Source organism: Typopeltis vanoorti, chromosome 2, assembly GCF_054136105.1.
Source record: "Typopeltis vanoorti isolate ZY-2024b chromosome 2, IOZ_Tvanoo_1.0, whole genome shotgun sequence".
Taxonomy (NCBI): Eukaryota; Metazoa; Arthropoda; class Arachnida; order Uropygi; family Thelyphonidae; genus Typopeltis; species Typopeltis vanoorti.
Genome location: NC_143550.1, coordinates 109,975,350 through 109,990,659, shown reverse-complemented (window position 1 = coordinate 109,990,659; position 15,310 = coordinate 109,975,350).

Genomic DNA, 15,310 nt, shown 5'->3' with positions numbered 1-15,310 from the left:
AAGTAATTTTACACTCCCACTATATATGTATAGGGAATCTCCAAACACTCAGGTGATCTCCGTTCACTCTAATCTCAGAGAGTGACCGACCCGAATTAACTCATGACTCAGCAGTGGTTCTACTCAGTAACAGGTCCAGCTCACCACCGAGAAGAACAATCAGTGGTGGCTTTTGCCCAAAGGTAGGCTCACCCCCACCAGAGGCGCTCATATCCCACGGAAAAGCATCCACAGGACCGCTTCAGCAGACTTTTTGCATCTGTAGCAAAAGCCTTATATCTAAGTAAAGCCGTCTCTAAAAATTTGGACGATCCCTAGACCACTCCATAGTGACCGAAACACCGTCCAACTCAGCGTTGGCGCCACTCAGTGACGGGCTTCCCCACCACCGTGCAGAACCGCTCATATTCCAGGGGAAAGCATCCACCGACACAGCCCCTCCCCGGAGACTCAAAATGCTCTCTCAGGCAAATCCCCCTCACCGAGAGAATCTAATATAGAGCGAAACTCAGCGTCCCATGGGTAACAGCAACAGCCGAGCCTCAGGTAGAACTTCATTGGCGATGTGTAAGTAAAGCCAACTAAAAATTTAAGACGATCCCTAGACCACTCCATCAGCGTTGGTTCCACTCAGTGATGGCCTTCCACCCGCACACCACCACCGAGCAGAACCGCTCATATTCCGAAGAAAATCCTTCACCGACAAAGCCCCTCAGCTGGCCGTGCCGGAGAACACTTTCCCCGAGACTCAAATTGCTTCCTTAAGGCAAAAACCCTAAGAGAGCGAACTCAAAACTCTCGAATCTCTGCGTCCTAGGGGGTAACAGCCGAGCCTCAGTTAGAACTTCATTGGCGATGTGTAAGTAAAGCCAACTCTAAAAATTCGGACGATCCTTAGGCCACTCAATCGTGGGCGAAAGACTGTCCATCTCAGCGGTGGCTCCGCTCAGCGATGGCCTTCCACCCGCACACCACCACCGAGCAGAACCGCTCATATTCCGAAGAAAATCCTTCACCGACAAAGCCCCTCAGCGGGGCGTACCGGAGAACACTTTCCCCGGAGACTCAAATTGCTCCCTTAAGGCAAAAACCTTAAGAGAGCGAACTCAAACTCTCGAATCTCATCACTCAAGGGGGTAACAGCAACAGCCGAGCCTCAGTTAGAATTTCATTGATTACAGCATTAGTATTTTAGTAGGAGAATGGATAGATACTAAGAAAATGTAATGCAGAATTCATATATATATCCCATATATAAGTAGTAAAAAAGTATATCAATTTATTATTAAATTACTCTGGATTAAAGAAAGATGTTAAAGAGTTTTGATTTATTTTTACAATAAATTAAAGATGCCAAGAAATTATATACTTGTTTTAATTAATGTTTTAATAAAGTGTAAGCAAACAGCGTGAAGATATTTCACGCGAAGACCTTGTTTTGCTTACACTTGGATAAAAATTAAGGCAAGAATATAATTTCTTGGCATCTTTAATTTATAATACTATATAACCAAGTGGAAAAACTTTCAATATCGAAAACCGTTATTCCATCCATTAAAAAGATCTAGATTTGAATTTTGTTTAGGACAAGAAATCCTTTTATAAGAACTTTTCACTTGAAGGTGAGTTAGTAGGTCTTAGCCGGAGAAAGAGAGAGAGCGAGAGCGGGGGAGGGGTTGAAATTAAGCAAACTGACAGAAGATCTTAAGCAACTTTTCGCGGGAAAGAGACTGAATTGTAGAGGAAATGGCTTAGTGATTTGTAAGTCGATTATGAGATTTTTTTTTTGTGTGTGTGGGCGGGGGAAGAGGGACAGACTCTTGAAAATCAAAGAGTGCTTCCTGAAACGCCACCACTCACTTGGGAGTGCCATTTAGTGTAAGAGAAGCTCGACAAAGATGCGAACAGTTGCTGTTATTCCAAAAGATACGATTTTGCTGAAACCATAAAAAAAAAAAAGTTAGGACATTGCACATTCAATTTGAATGAGGTTAGCATTCCAGTGTGACGCTCTTGCGATTACTCACACAATGAGGTCTGTGGAATGAAAAAATTATGGGAAAAAAAAAAAGAATTCAGTTGGAATATTTAATGTTGTGTTAAAGTACACTTGAAGTGTTGCAAATCCTAAATAAATCAGATTACTATTTTCTCCACAGCTTCTACTACCGAGCGATAATTCTCCCCACCCTCTAAAATAGTCTCCAAACTCAACTTATTCTCTGTTGTTTATTTTATTGTGATTGTGCATCGTATCCTCAAAATCTTAAGCTGTTCTACTCATAAATGATGAGAGTTTCATTAATTTGTAGCTTTTTTTTTTTCTTGTACTATATAGAAATATTTAGGTTTATTTAAAAAAAAAAAAGGAAAAAATAAAAGTGCAATTAATTATATTTATTTGAATAAGAATTGTGATTTCAAAGTAATGAATTCCGATAGAAATAAAGGAATGCCGTTCGCCTTTGAATGCTACGAGGGAAAAAAAAAAAGATAAAAAATAAAATAAATAATATAATATTTTGTGTCCTCCCACACATGCTCAGGAACGCGCAACGTCCTCGAACAACCTTAATCTGTTCTCTCTTCACGGAAAAGATTTACGAACCACTCAACTGCTGTTTGATTTGATCATCTCTTTCTTTTATGCGCACGCGACTGCTCGTGCCGTTTCCGTTTTACATACTTGAAAAACGTATTTAATAAACTTAGATTAGATACAAATGTTAAGGTTGCTATTTGAGCATGCGTGCACTTGGTGAAATAGACTGACGATAAATGCAAAAGATAAATGCGCATCGCTCTAGCTGGCACGCTATCGCATAATTTAGATGAAAGTAATGGGAGATACTGAACTTTTCAAGCCTAACTAGACAGCCCTGAAATATGTTCTATGATCTCATATTTATTTATTTTAAGAATCCAATCTTAGCTGTTGCACTCGCTGTTGAGTCAAAAGTTCATTCTTCTTAACATTAGACATGTTACATACGTTGCTATGGCTACGCGAGTTTTTCTAATAATGTCCATTGCTGTTCTGTATACTTCACTGTTACCATGGTTACGCATACATCAGCTGATAGTTATTTGTTAAGTTGCGATCGTTTTGTTTAAATTCAGTTATAAATCTAATGTTGATAGAAATAATTCGATTTAAGCCAAAATTGAAATGACTCGTGATTTATGTACACGACAAAACTTAAACTTCATTAATATTCCATTCGACTTGAGGGGAATTATAATATGCATAATTATAAGGTAGGACAGACGGACAAAAACTAATCTAATAAGTGCTTACAGATTTTTAGTGCATTTCTTAGTTATTGTGTTTATAATCGTTTAAGATCATTTCCATATTTGTCTTTTTAATTTTTTTTTCCCACTTTAGTTTATTCAGAGTAGAAAAAAAAAGTGTGTGTATGTGGGGGGGGGGGGGTATTGTTGACGTAAGTCGATGCCTAACCAAAGGAGTATCCAGACATCCGCTTTTCTTATTGAGGCACTGCAACAATAGCCAACTGACATACACACCCTTAGACACACCCTTACCCTTATGTTGAAAACAGCAGGTGAGAAGATAACCTACGTTTCAGATAACAAATCACTAAACCTTACTGTTGAAACGCCATGAAATACGAGTATGTTGTCTGTGCACCCTTTATCTTAGATCTTTTTTTTTTTTTTTTTTTTCATTTCGAATTGCTTTACTGGTTTGCTAAGCATCTACTAGTGGTTTCAGACAGGCACATTTAACAAAGAACAACAATGAAAAAAACTAACTTATAGAATATTTTCTCCTACATTTCTTTTCCATATAAAACATATAATGTTTTATATCATCATAAATGATTATGTTATATGTAAAATGAACTTGCTTTTCGTTGAGCTTAGGACCTCTGTCATGTTAATTTCGACCAACGTCACCTCCAAGGTGTGTTAACATCAGCTAAGTAATAGCTAAGTAACAAACAGCTGAAAAATTATTTCCAGTAAGTAATAAGTACAATGATGAAATCACAATCAACATTTTTTGTTCATAAATATACTTCCTTTTTTCATGGATATTACGGTAATTTGAGACTTGAATTGATTTAAAAAAAATTGACCTCAATACGCACCTATCTCTGTATCTTAAGGTATGGTGATTACTATCAATAATCATGTGACACGTACACAAACTAAAATGCGTATTATTAGTTCCTTATAATTATTTAATTATTTATTTAATTATAATTTCATAACTTCTTACACTTTATTTGTAACAAGATTTATTTTAAATCCACTTTGTAATAACATTCTCTGCTACTTTCAAAGACATTAAGGAATGTATAGGCGTTTCTTGATTTCTGAGTAGGAGACGTATATGGGAAGAAGAATTTGACTTGACTTGGGAGGGGGGGGGGGGTGTTAACATTGTTTCACAGTGAAAGAAACCCGAACAGACATACGAAATAGTAGTTTAGACAAAATACTTTTTTCACTTGTTGTGCACAGATTCTTAGTCGAATTGCGAAATATTTTGCAGCTGATAATACGAAACTATTTGACGACGGACAGTATCCGTGTTGTTTGTACAACCATCCTTGTTTCTTTGACAGCGAAATGTTAAAGCTGCACTGCTAGCTATTCGATATCGAGATGGCAAATGAGGAAATCTAAGTCGTGAGAAATTATTTTATAAGTTTACAAGTTCTTAGAATGACCGCAATGAGTTCAATTGTCTTCTGTTTGGAAAGGCGGACTTACTCGTAAACGCACAACCTTTGAAAGCAGATAACCATTCAGCTATTAAAAGCAAAATTTATTGCATTGAAAACATCGTCACTTCAGTCTCTGGCATAAAACCTACGTGTTTATTTCGATTATTACAATTGGTTGGTGAGAACCAATTATGAATTCAATTACAACAAGGAAGTTAAAAATAAAATAAATAAAGCAATTCAAATAAATTGCTTTATAGTACCGATTATATCATCTTCCTAATAAACTCAAGAAGCTATAGGGGATCGTCCAGAGCTGGCTTTCAAACATCCATGTCTACGATGGGATCGAAACCCATAGCCTGTTGTTGAGCAGGTATGCTAACTACTCGACCAACCAGCCTGGAAATTTTTTCTATCCCTTTCATAAGAACAAGAAACTATAAAATATGCTTAGAATGCCTTGTTTTGATAAGCTTGCTATGCAGACAGCATGTAAGGTATGGTTGTATCATTTCATAATGACCTATTCTCATACCATGTGATACACTTAGTATAGAGAAATGAAATATAAATCTATTTTCTTTTAAAGCAAAGAGTATATTGTTTTGTTTTATTTTATTATGTGTAAGAATTGAAGAATTCAAAGAATTTATTTATTTTTTCTCATTTCAAGATTTGTATTTAAAATAAGCAGTTTTTCTGAAAAGTTTGTTGAGTCTCATACTTGAAAATATAACACACATTAAAAAAAAAATCCTCCATTGCTATTTATTCCACAAAAAAGAGTAGGTGGAATTTTTCAGCGCCAACGTTTTTTTTAAAGATAACTAGGAAGTCAGTCTCTATTCGATCATTTATTGATAACGAGCCAACTATGAATAAACCAAAACTTTTCAGTAGAAAGTGTGGCCTTCTATCTTAACACTAATGTTATATCTGCCATAGTTCGAACATGGTTATGTATGTGGCGAACGAGTTGAAAAATATGCTTTGGGTTCGAACGTTTTAAGTATGTCTGGGGAGGTGTAAAGAGGAAATTCTAGAACAAGACCAAATAGACTTTACTTATCAAATTTACTTATCTAATTATAAGAATAGGCTAGGTGGTAATTTATTATGTCTATCCGCAAATGCCAGGAGCATTAGAAACAAAGGGGTTGAGTTTGTTGCTTTATTGAATACGATGTGGCCCAAGATTGTTGGCATTAGTGAAACCAGCTATTATAATCAGATATAGTGAGTGGGATCGAGTGTAATGAGTATACTATTTTTAGGAATGACAGAAGAGATAGGAGAGGAGGAGGAGGAGTGCTACTAATGATATCAAATGATTAAGTCCAGTTAGGGTAGAAACGCAAGAAAACAATGATGGTACCAATGTCTAATGTAGCGGTGAGTTTGAGTCTATCTGGTGTGAAGTGGACAGAATGAAATATATGGTGGGGTGTTGCTATAGACCTGGCGGCTCAGTTGCAGGGGACGAAGAAATGCATCGCAAATTTAGCCTTATGGGTACCAAGCGAATGATCATTATGGGTGACTTTAATTTTCCAAACATCGATTGGGTAGAAGAGAAAGCTCATGATAAGAAAGAAGAGGAATTTATTGAATTGTTGAGAGACAACTTTCTCAAGCAGCATTTGAAAGAAGGAACACGAGGTCAAAGAGTGGATCAGAAAGGATCTCTATCAAGAATGTGGCTATTTTACCACAATTTGACAGTAATCATGCTGTACTTTCTTGAGAAGTATCTAATTGTACTGATTCTCCGATTAAAACAGGTTACATGCTTAACTACGAAGCTGAAAATTATGATCAACTTAGGAGAATACTATCTTTGGTCTCATGGTATCAGTTACTGAATGGAAAAAATGTCAGCAATGCATGGGAATCTTTGAAAAAGTGTTTGAATGAGGCGGTATCTCAATGTATCCCTAGTGTTCGAAGAGTAAATAGGTTGGGTGTGAAATGGATGTGCAGCCTTATTAAGTTAGAAATCCACAAGAAGAAGATGGTGTAGAAAGAGTATCGTGAGAATAAGAGTGAGAGGAGTTATGAAATGTGTAAAGCTCAGGTCAGAAAAGTAACGAGTATTGTGAGAAAAACTAAAACGGAGCATGAAAAGAAATTGGCCATGCATGCTAAAGGCAATCCAAAAGAATTTTATCGTTATGCCACAAGCAAAAGAAAGAATGAATGTGGAAGAATAACTTTATTCAATGCCGATGGTACACGAGCGTCGGAAGCTAAGGAGATTGTTCAGTTAATGAGTGCTCACTTTGCTAAGATATATCAACCAGGTGTATGTAACATGGTGACAGTGCTCCTGCTACGTTGGATGAAGAGTTAGAGGTTCATGAAAATGCGGTTGAAGAGCTTTTGCATAACCTGGATAAGAATTTGTCAATAGGGACAAATGGAATATCAGCCCGTTTGCTAAAGGAATGTTCTGCTGAATTGGCTAGTCTTTCACACATTTGTATAACTTGATTCTCAGCTCAGGAATGGAAGGAATGTATGATAGTTCCATTGCACAAGGATGGTGCAAAAACTGATGCGTCTAACTACCTACCTATAAGTATCTCTGATGTGGTAGTGAAAATTTTAGAGAAGTTGGTAAGAACTCGCATACAGAAATGGGTAGACAAACATGATATACTCTGCAGGGAACATCATGGGTTTACTAAAGGAAGGTCATGTTTTAGCAAGCTCATCTTTTATAACAATGTTACGGCTGGGTTAGATAAAGGGAACGGATACACTATGACAATGTTGGATTTTTCTAGGGCATTTGATAGGATACCACACGAAACGCTGTTGCGTAAACAGGAGAATATGAGATTGGAATATAATCTCATGACTTGGACAGGGGATAGTTGACTGATATCAAAAAATGGTATACAGTGGGTGTGAATCTGCCAGATTTAAGGTAACCAGTGGTGTACCTCAGGGTTCAATCATTGGGTCATTATTGTTCAATCTATACATTAACGACATCAAGAAGGGTCTATCATCAGATGTGCAATTGTTTGCCGATGATGCTAAGATAGGCATGGCAATCAGGGATGCTACTGATATTCAGCAATTACAAAATGATTTGAATAGACTGCAAATCTGGGCAAACGAAAATGGCTATCAGTTTAATGTTAGTAAGTGTAAAAGTGTAATCACGCCAAAGTTATGCACTTTGGCGTGATTAGAGTTCCGGCGACATATTATATTAGCGGGGTTATGCTACAAGAAACTGAAGAGGCAAGGGATCTTGGTGTATTGGTGGATAAGAATTTGAAGTTCAAAGGTCATATAGCAAAAGTTGCAAATAGAACTCATAAGATAACTGTGATGTTGAAGCGAACCTTGACATGTAAGGATAAGGAAGTCATTTTGCCTCTTTATAAGGCTTTGACAAGACCACACCTGGATTACTGTGGGCAGATTTGGTCTCCAGGTTTCAAGTGGATAAAGAACCTGTGGAAAGGGTGGAAAGAAGAGTTACAAAGATTATATCCAGTTTATAGGATTTAGATTATGAGGACAGATTGCGAGTATGTGGATTGCAGACTTTGGTTAGCAGGAGAAAGAGGGGGTGATATGATAGTGATAGAGGTATATAAACTTTTGAATCGGTGTTATAGCGTTTCAAATGATGAATTTTTTCATTATATGGAAGGCGGGGAGAGAACACTGGGGCATCCGTGGAAGTTAAGGTTGTTCTCAATCAGGAAAGGGGTAAATGCTTGGTCTTTATCACAGAGAGCAGTGAGTGAGTGGAATAATTTTCCCTTAGGGGTAGTGAGTGCATCTAGTGAGAATGAATTTAAGGGAAAGTATGATAGCTGGTTTAGGTTATTTATCCCTCGATGAGTCCTTGACTCCCTGGAGGTCTGAATAATAATAATAATAATAATAATAATAATAATAATAATAATAATAATAATAATAATAATAATAGTGTCAGTTGTACGGTTTTTTCTTGAGATGCGGGGTTAAAATTTGAGTTTCTGAGAGAATAAACATACTTCTCCATACTAGAGATCATATTTAAAAGAATCTAAAATTGCTTAAACGTTTAAATTTGTATGATATTTGCTTAAATAGATCATCCTTAAAATTGCCTACAGGGAAAGTCTCAAACCCTGCAATGATGAGCTTCTTTCCATGCAATAAAATAAAGTGATCTCTACGGAAAAACATCAGTGTAGTTGTTTAGTTACTTCGCTATAACTCCATAATCAGGTGGACAGCATACCTATCCTCCAACCAGCAGGTTTTGGAGAATCCCACCTCAGGCATGGCTGTTTGTAAAATCTGCTGTAGATGAGCATGATAACTGTTTGAGTTTATAAGGCTTGTCTTCACTGTTAAAAAATGTGCACAAATCCTGATGAGGGCTAATGTTTTCATATCTATTTTTATATATTTAATAAAAATATATACGAAATAAAAATATGTACGAAATTTATTATTATTCTTTAAGACGAAGCCAATAAGGCTATGAGGCTAGTTATGTCTACAATTAATATGTCTATTAATTGTAGACATAACTGGCTACGTGTTCTTCTTCTGGATAGTTTGCCTATTTTATGAATTTAAAACCCGAATTACAAGAAGGCCAAAACCTCTCAGAACTCGGCCACACTGACTGACCAAAGAATTCCTATTTTTTTAAATTCTCCTGGTCAAAGAAATCTCATTCTAAGCAAGACTGCTACTTCTGCTGCCATCTAGTGAATAGGTGAAAAAGATTTGTTTGAAATAATTATGTATATATATATAGTTCACTCTCCGAATTAAAAGATGGCTTTTTAAAATTGTACTGTGTTCTCTTTCAGGAAATTTATATATGTAACTCTTTCATACTACATAAAGGAATCACAGAAAACTGTCAGTTCGCTTTACAAGCAGAAAAAATAAATAAACAGGCCAAAGAAGAAGAAAAAAAAACATCAGCATTTCTATAATAGCGTAATATTTACATAACAATTATGACGAAACAGAGTGCTATGCAACACATAATATGAGGATATTTGTTAATGTGGCTGTTTGCTGTCGTTGTAACCTACTGGCATACATGTGGGTGAGATAGAAAGCAAGGGAGAGAGAGAGAGAGAGAGAGAGAGAGAGAGGAGTTAAAAAAGTTGCATTGATTTATTCTAAGGCGTATGTGTATGCTCTAGTGCGAGTCACGTCTCACATCCATTCACATCTTTTAAGAAAATTTCCACACCTTTTGTGACTATTCTCACAACTGTTTTGTTCGCTCTTATCCTGTTTCTTAGATTTGTACGAAGTTTCAGGAACACTCCCCAATTGACGAAACAGAATGTAGGTTAAGATAGTCGAGGTGAAACGAACCGCATGAAAAAATACAAAGGGGGTAGTGTCAAATACGAGATCAGAACGAAATGAAGACTGCCATAAAAAAAAAAAAGAATGAAAAGGTACAAAGTGCATAATTTCAGACGTCAAAGTAACGGAGTTCAAAGGTGTAATTTTTATCATATCCTTCCCGTTGTTTTCTTGCCAACAAACCTTCGCTTGTTGCCTCGGGTCAGCACGTAATTGAACTAAAAGGGAGGTAAAACTTTGTTTTTTCTCACCAAGCTGGACACGTAGTGAACAAGAATCCCTTTGGAAAGGTGATTACAGCGTGTTCTATGTAGGTGGTGCGGGTGTAACTCTGACCAGAGGTCATTACCATTGCAACCAGGATAGCGTTGGTGTTAAAATAAATACATCAAATAATATAATAAAATAAAAATTGCCAGTCATTCGATTATTCGTGATAACCGTAGAAGATGGACTTCGTCTTTTTGTTCTCACTTCAAATTTATTTGTAAAAATAAAGTTAGTAATACGTGAAACTAAATTTGTAAACTTGCGTTATTTTCAAATGTCTGCATATGTTGTTATTCATATGTTAGTGTTTAGCTAATTGAAGGTTTGGTTGTTTCATGAACGGTATTCAGTCCAGTCATTCTCAATGACCTTGAGTGAACTCATATATGATCACAAGCCACATAGTTCGGCATTTCCTTTTGGTTCATCACTGCGAAACGAGCTAATATACGATTGTCATCAATCAGAGGATAAATTAAAACATAAATAAAATAAAAAAAAATAAAACTCTACCCTACCATACCATACCATTCCTGACATGACTAAGTATTAGATATTATGATGCTCTAACGTAATTGATATTTTTATAATAAGACCTTTTTTTTATAACTTTATTCTAAATTGCCCTGTTTTTTTTTTTTTTTTTTTTTTTTTGTTAGCTATGATTTAATCAGCTCTAGTATTTACGATCTTTATCCCATCGTATTGGCACCTGTTTTGCTAACTTTCATCGTCCATTCTGTTTAAGTGGCCATACCACGTTAACACATTCCTCAATGCTAACAATGTCAAGTTCTTTCCTAATAACTTCATTTTTCATATGATTCTGCCATTGGTAGCATCTGTTCACGCCCCTAATCTTTCTCAGAACTCTCATATCTGAGGTCTCCAGTCTTTGATCAAATGTTTTATTCTAACTCAGCTCTCAGATCCACAAGTTAACGCTGTCTTGTACACTATAGTTTAGTACTCTATCTCTCTTATTCCATATAAATATATTCAGTTGACTTCCTATCTTATCAGTTTTGCTAATTCTGTTGTCTCTTTCCATATTTAATTTGCCGTCTATACTAAAAACTGTTTCTGAACAGCTGAAATGTTCTATTAGGATCAACTAAGAATGCAGTTGAGAACGCAAATACAGCTGCTGTTTTTCCTGCCTATTTGCATAGTTTTTGTCTTTCCATATTCTTATTTTGATACCAGATTTGCTATAACAGTTATTCACTTTAGCTAAACAGTTCTGAAGACGTACTGGATTCATTTAAGAGTATAGCATCAGCAGCATAAAGAAAAGAGATGAGATGAATATCACTGACTACAACATCAGGTTTAATGGCACTTTCTTTGATAAATGATTCCTACAGATAATGAATAAGAATTAAATGAACATGCACCCTTGTCTTAATCTCAGTTGACATCAAACTACGATCTGTACCTCGATTAATTATAATTGCTGATTTAAATAAAAACTATCTATTACTCAGTATAACGTCCAGTTTACACGATATAATTGGAGTGTTCTGAATAGTTTCTCTGTACTTTAATATATACTTTTTTTCTAAGTACAAAACTTAGAAATCTTGGTTATATTCTAATGATTTCTCAGCTATTTCTCTCAAAGGAAAAATATGATCCTGAAGACCTCTCTTTGACCTCAACCAAGCTTGTTCTTCTCCAAGTTTCCCTTCCACATTCTTTAAACCTCTTCTCTAATATGTTTGCATACATGTTACCAGAAACTCTCAGAAAAGAAATTATTATTATTATTATTATTATTTAACAGAAGAGAACTATGAGAGCTCTACTTCGGTCATCCGAAATTCGACCTTATGACTGGGCCTTCTGAACTATGCAGTGCGGCCTCCTTAAAACTTTTACACTTCCATATTCAAGCATTTTCTAGTTAAATATCATCAAATCTGGCTGCCGTTTTCGCATTCATTTACTCATTTTTAATATCCCCCCCCCCAAGTAATTACCCTAAACATCTAAAATATCTCCTAAACATCCTAAACATCTAAAATTATCCTAAACATCTAAAATATTTTGTCACCTGTGATAGTTATCCCACGAATTTTGTTTAAAGTTTTACGGATAATCTTTTACGTATCGCTGTGAGGTTATGAGACACGCTAGTTTATCTGCCAGAATGTTATGAAAGAAAAAAGAAATCCAAAACTAAAGTCAGTTTTTTTTTTTTTTTTTTGCTAAAATACAAACCAACCAAGAACACATCCAGTTTACAAACGTCATAAGCTTGGAATAATATTTAGCATGCTTTGGAGTAATTAAACAACTAATTAGCCAGCATGTTGCGTTAGCTAAAATTATATTATTATACTATCCGTATTTACTGCTTCTCTGTAGTCTTCTTTGTGATTCCGCTACAACTGTGGGTGTGAATTGATTTAGCAATACTTCGCTTTCTCACTCAGGTGCCATGTATCTTATTTCCCTCCCTCCCCCTCTTCTTCCCGTATGACACGTTCGAATTCGTTGACCTCCTGACCTCCTTATCGGCATAATATTTTGAGTGCAAAATAGTACGATACGGTTTACGGAATTCCATTTATACTCATCTGCTATTATTCATCATTTTCGAAGCCTGGATCAGAGTACTTCAGATGTCTCAATATTTGAGAGCAACAACTCGATTTGTTTAATAGTTACACGCATAGATAACCTGATTACGATTATTTTTATTATACGTCTGGTAAGTGTGTGATAAAAATAGAATGAAGGATTACCATGCTTGTGTAATGGGAGAATTAAAAAACATAAACACGTGGGAAACTTTTTTTTATTATTATTGTTAGATCGTTCTTTACAATCCAAGTATGGACTGCATTTAATGCATTTTATAAAGATATTACTCTGTTTTTGGATGGCTTCTTAGTGTAAGGATTACTGAGAGGTAATAAAAGAAATGAATACGAAAAGTGAGTGTACGCGAACATGTGTTGGCCAACAGAGATTTGAGAATATGTTGTCAAAGAAGTTTCATTACATTTGATCAGATTTGGTCCGCAAGATATCTGTTTTTCAAACTTCTGCTGTTGATAATTTTTTTGAATGTCTCATTTTGTGTCTGCGGAGGGATCAGCGTATCTGAACTTCAACGAAGAGACTGCAGATTCGAATCATAACAGGGGCATGGATGTTTGTGATTGTCCTATGTGGAAAAGGAATGTGCGACTCTACTACTGCTTCTAGCAGGAAGCTTCACTTCCAAAATCCAATAATCTTTCTTTTTACACACAATTGCCTGGCAGAAATATCTTACAAATTTTGCTTTCTCAGCATTCAAGAAATTAGACTTTCCTCTTGAGACGTTACTTTGAATACCTATTACCTTTATAGAAATCCATTCATGGATACCATTCTCATATTTGGAATAGTGCTCGACCTTGTTCTTTAAAAATTCCTGATTCAGTACAGAACAATGAAGTTAGGTGATTAATAATCCATCTTTCATCAAATCACTCTACTCTCTTTCATACAAATATCCAATGTCCGCTTGCATTTTCCCGCAGATCTTTCCACAGTTACTGTTCATCAGAATTGGCATCGATTCTGATGAACAGAGGAAGTTGTAAATTCCTCTCATTCTGTTGAAACAAGTGCGGCAGTTATTCCTCATCACTTCACATTTCAAATTCACTGACCATATTATTCTTCCTCATCATTCATTCATTCATTTCCACTACTTCTATATTTTGAAAAGACTTCTCTCTCTCTCTCATGTAATTTCCAACGAGTACTCTGTAGGTGTTCACATCCAATATTAAAATTTTTTTTCTTAACTTTCTTTTTCGTCCACGATACTAATGTAGTATAGGCTGAACAACAAACTCCTCGTGTATGGGATCACCATAAAAAGAAATAAAAACCAATTAGTTAAAGCCATTTTCTCCATAAACTTGACTCTTTTTTAAAGATTGTCATGCATTTAAGCTAGTTGGGAAAATAACATTTTGCTCTGAATTTTGGATTCGCATTTGTAAGACAAATCCTTCTGTAACGCAAAACTATTTCTGTCGGGGGTGGTGGTGGTGGTGGTGGGGGGAATCAAGTATGCTTTATCATAACAACTATTCGTTTCCCTTTGTAACTGTTGCTCCTTTCCATTTCTTTTCTACTACACACTTTAATCTTAGCTAAAAGGCCGTATCTCTGAAAGAGAGACAAAATACGCATACCCGCCACTGAATTTGAAACTACGCAGAAATGTGTCGTCTCCGTACGAGCATACCAGTACCAATACTGACCTTCATTTCCCTGTGCAGGGGTCGGTGAGTTATGGGTCGGGAACAGCCTTCATTAAAAGCTTTGGTTAATTGGTGCACACAAAAAGTTCTGTTGTCCGTACAAGCCTTCTCAGACAACAGGACCACAGTTATGTTTCTTAGAGTGAGAGAGAGACGTGGGTTATTTTTCAACTGATTACCAGTCAGCTGTGCTGTTTACAGAATCGTGCCTCCAGCCAGGTGAGTAATCATAAAAAGCACATTATCGAACTCCGAAATATCCTTTGTTTTTCCCCATTAGAATCAACACTATTGACGATTACTGATCAGTAACATTCTTAAAATAGTTGCCTTAAACCTGTGGTAACGCACCTGACCAAGTATTTTGTTTTGCATCTGTAAATTAGAAATATGTATGTAGTAATGAGAAGACTTTATACAGATATACATGAAGTTTACGTATATCTGCATACAGGTTTCTAATTCAGGGGCCGATATGTGTAGAATCTGAGTTTATTTTTAAGTCTAAATCGATTCAATTTTCAAACACACTTCCCATCATTTCTCTATTTTTCTTTGAGTAAGAGAGTGTTTGTGCAAAGTAAAGATTTTTTCTTTTGTTTTTGCTTTTTCTAGGATTGAAATAATCAATATAATTACGAACTCTTTGAAAAGAATCAGTTTCTAGTTTCTTCAATTGATGTTTAAATATCCGGTAGTTTGTATAAATAATCTGTA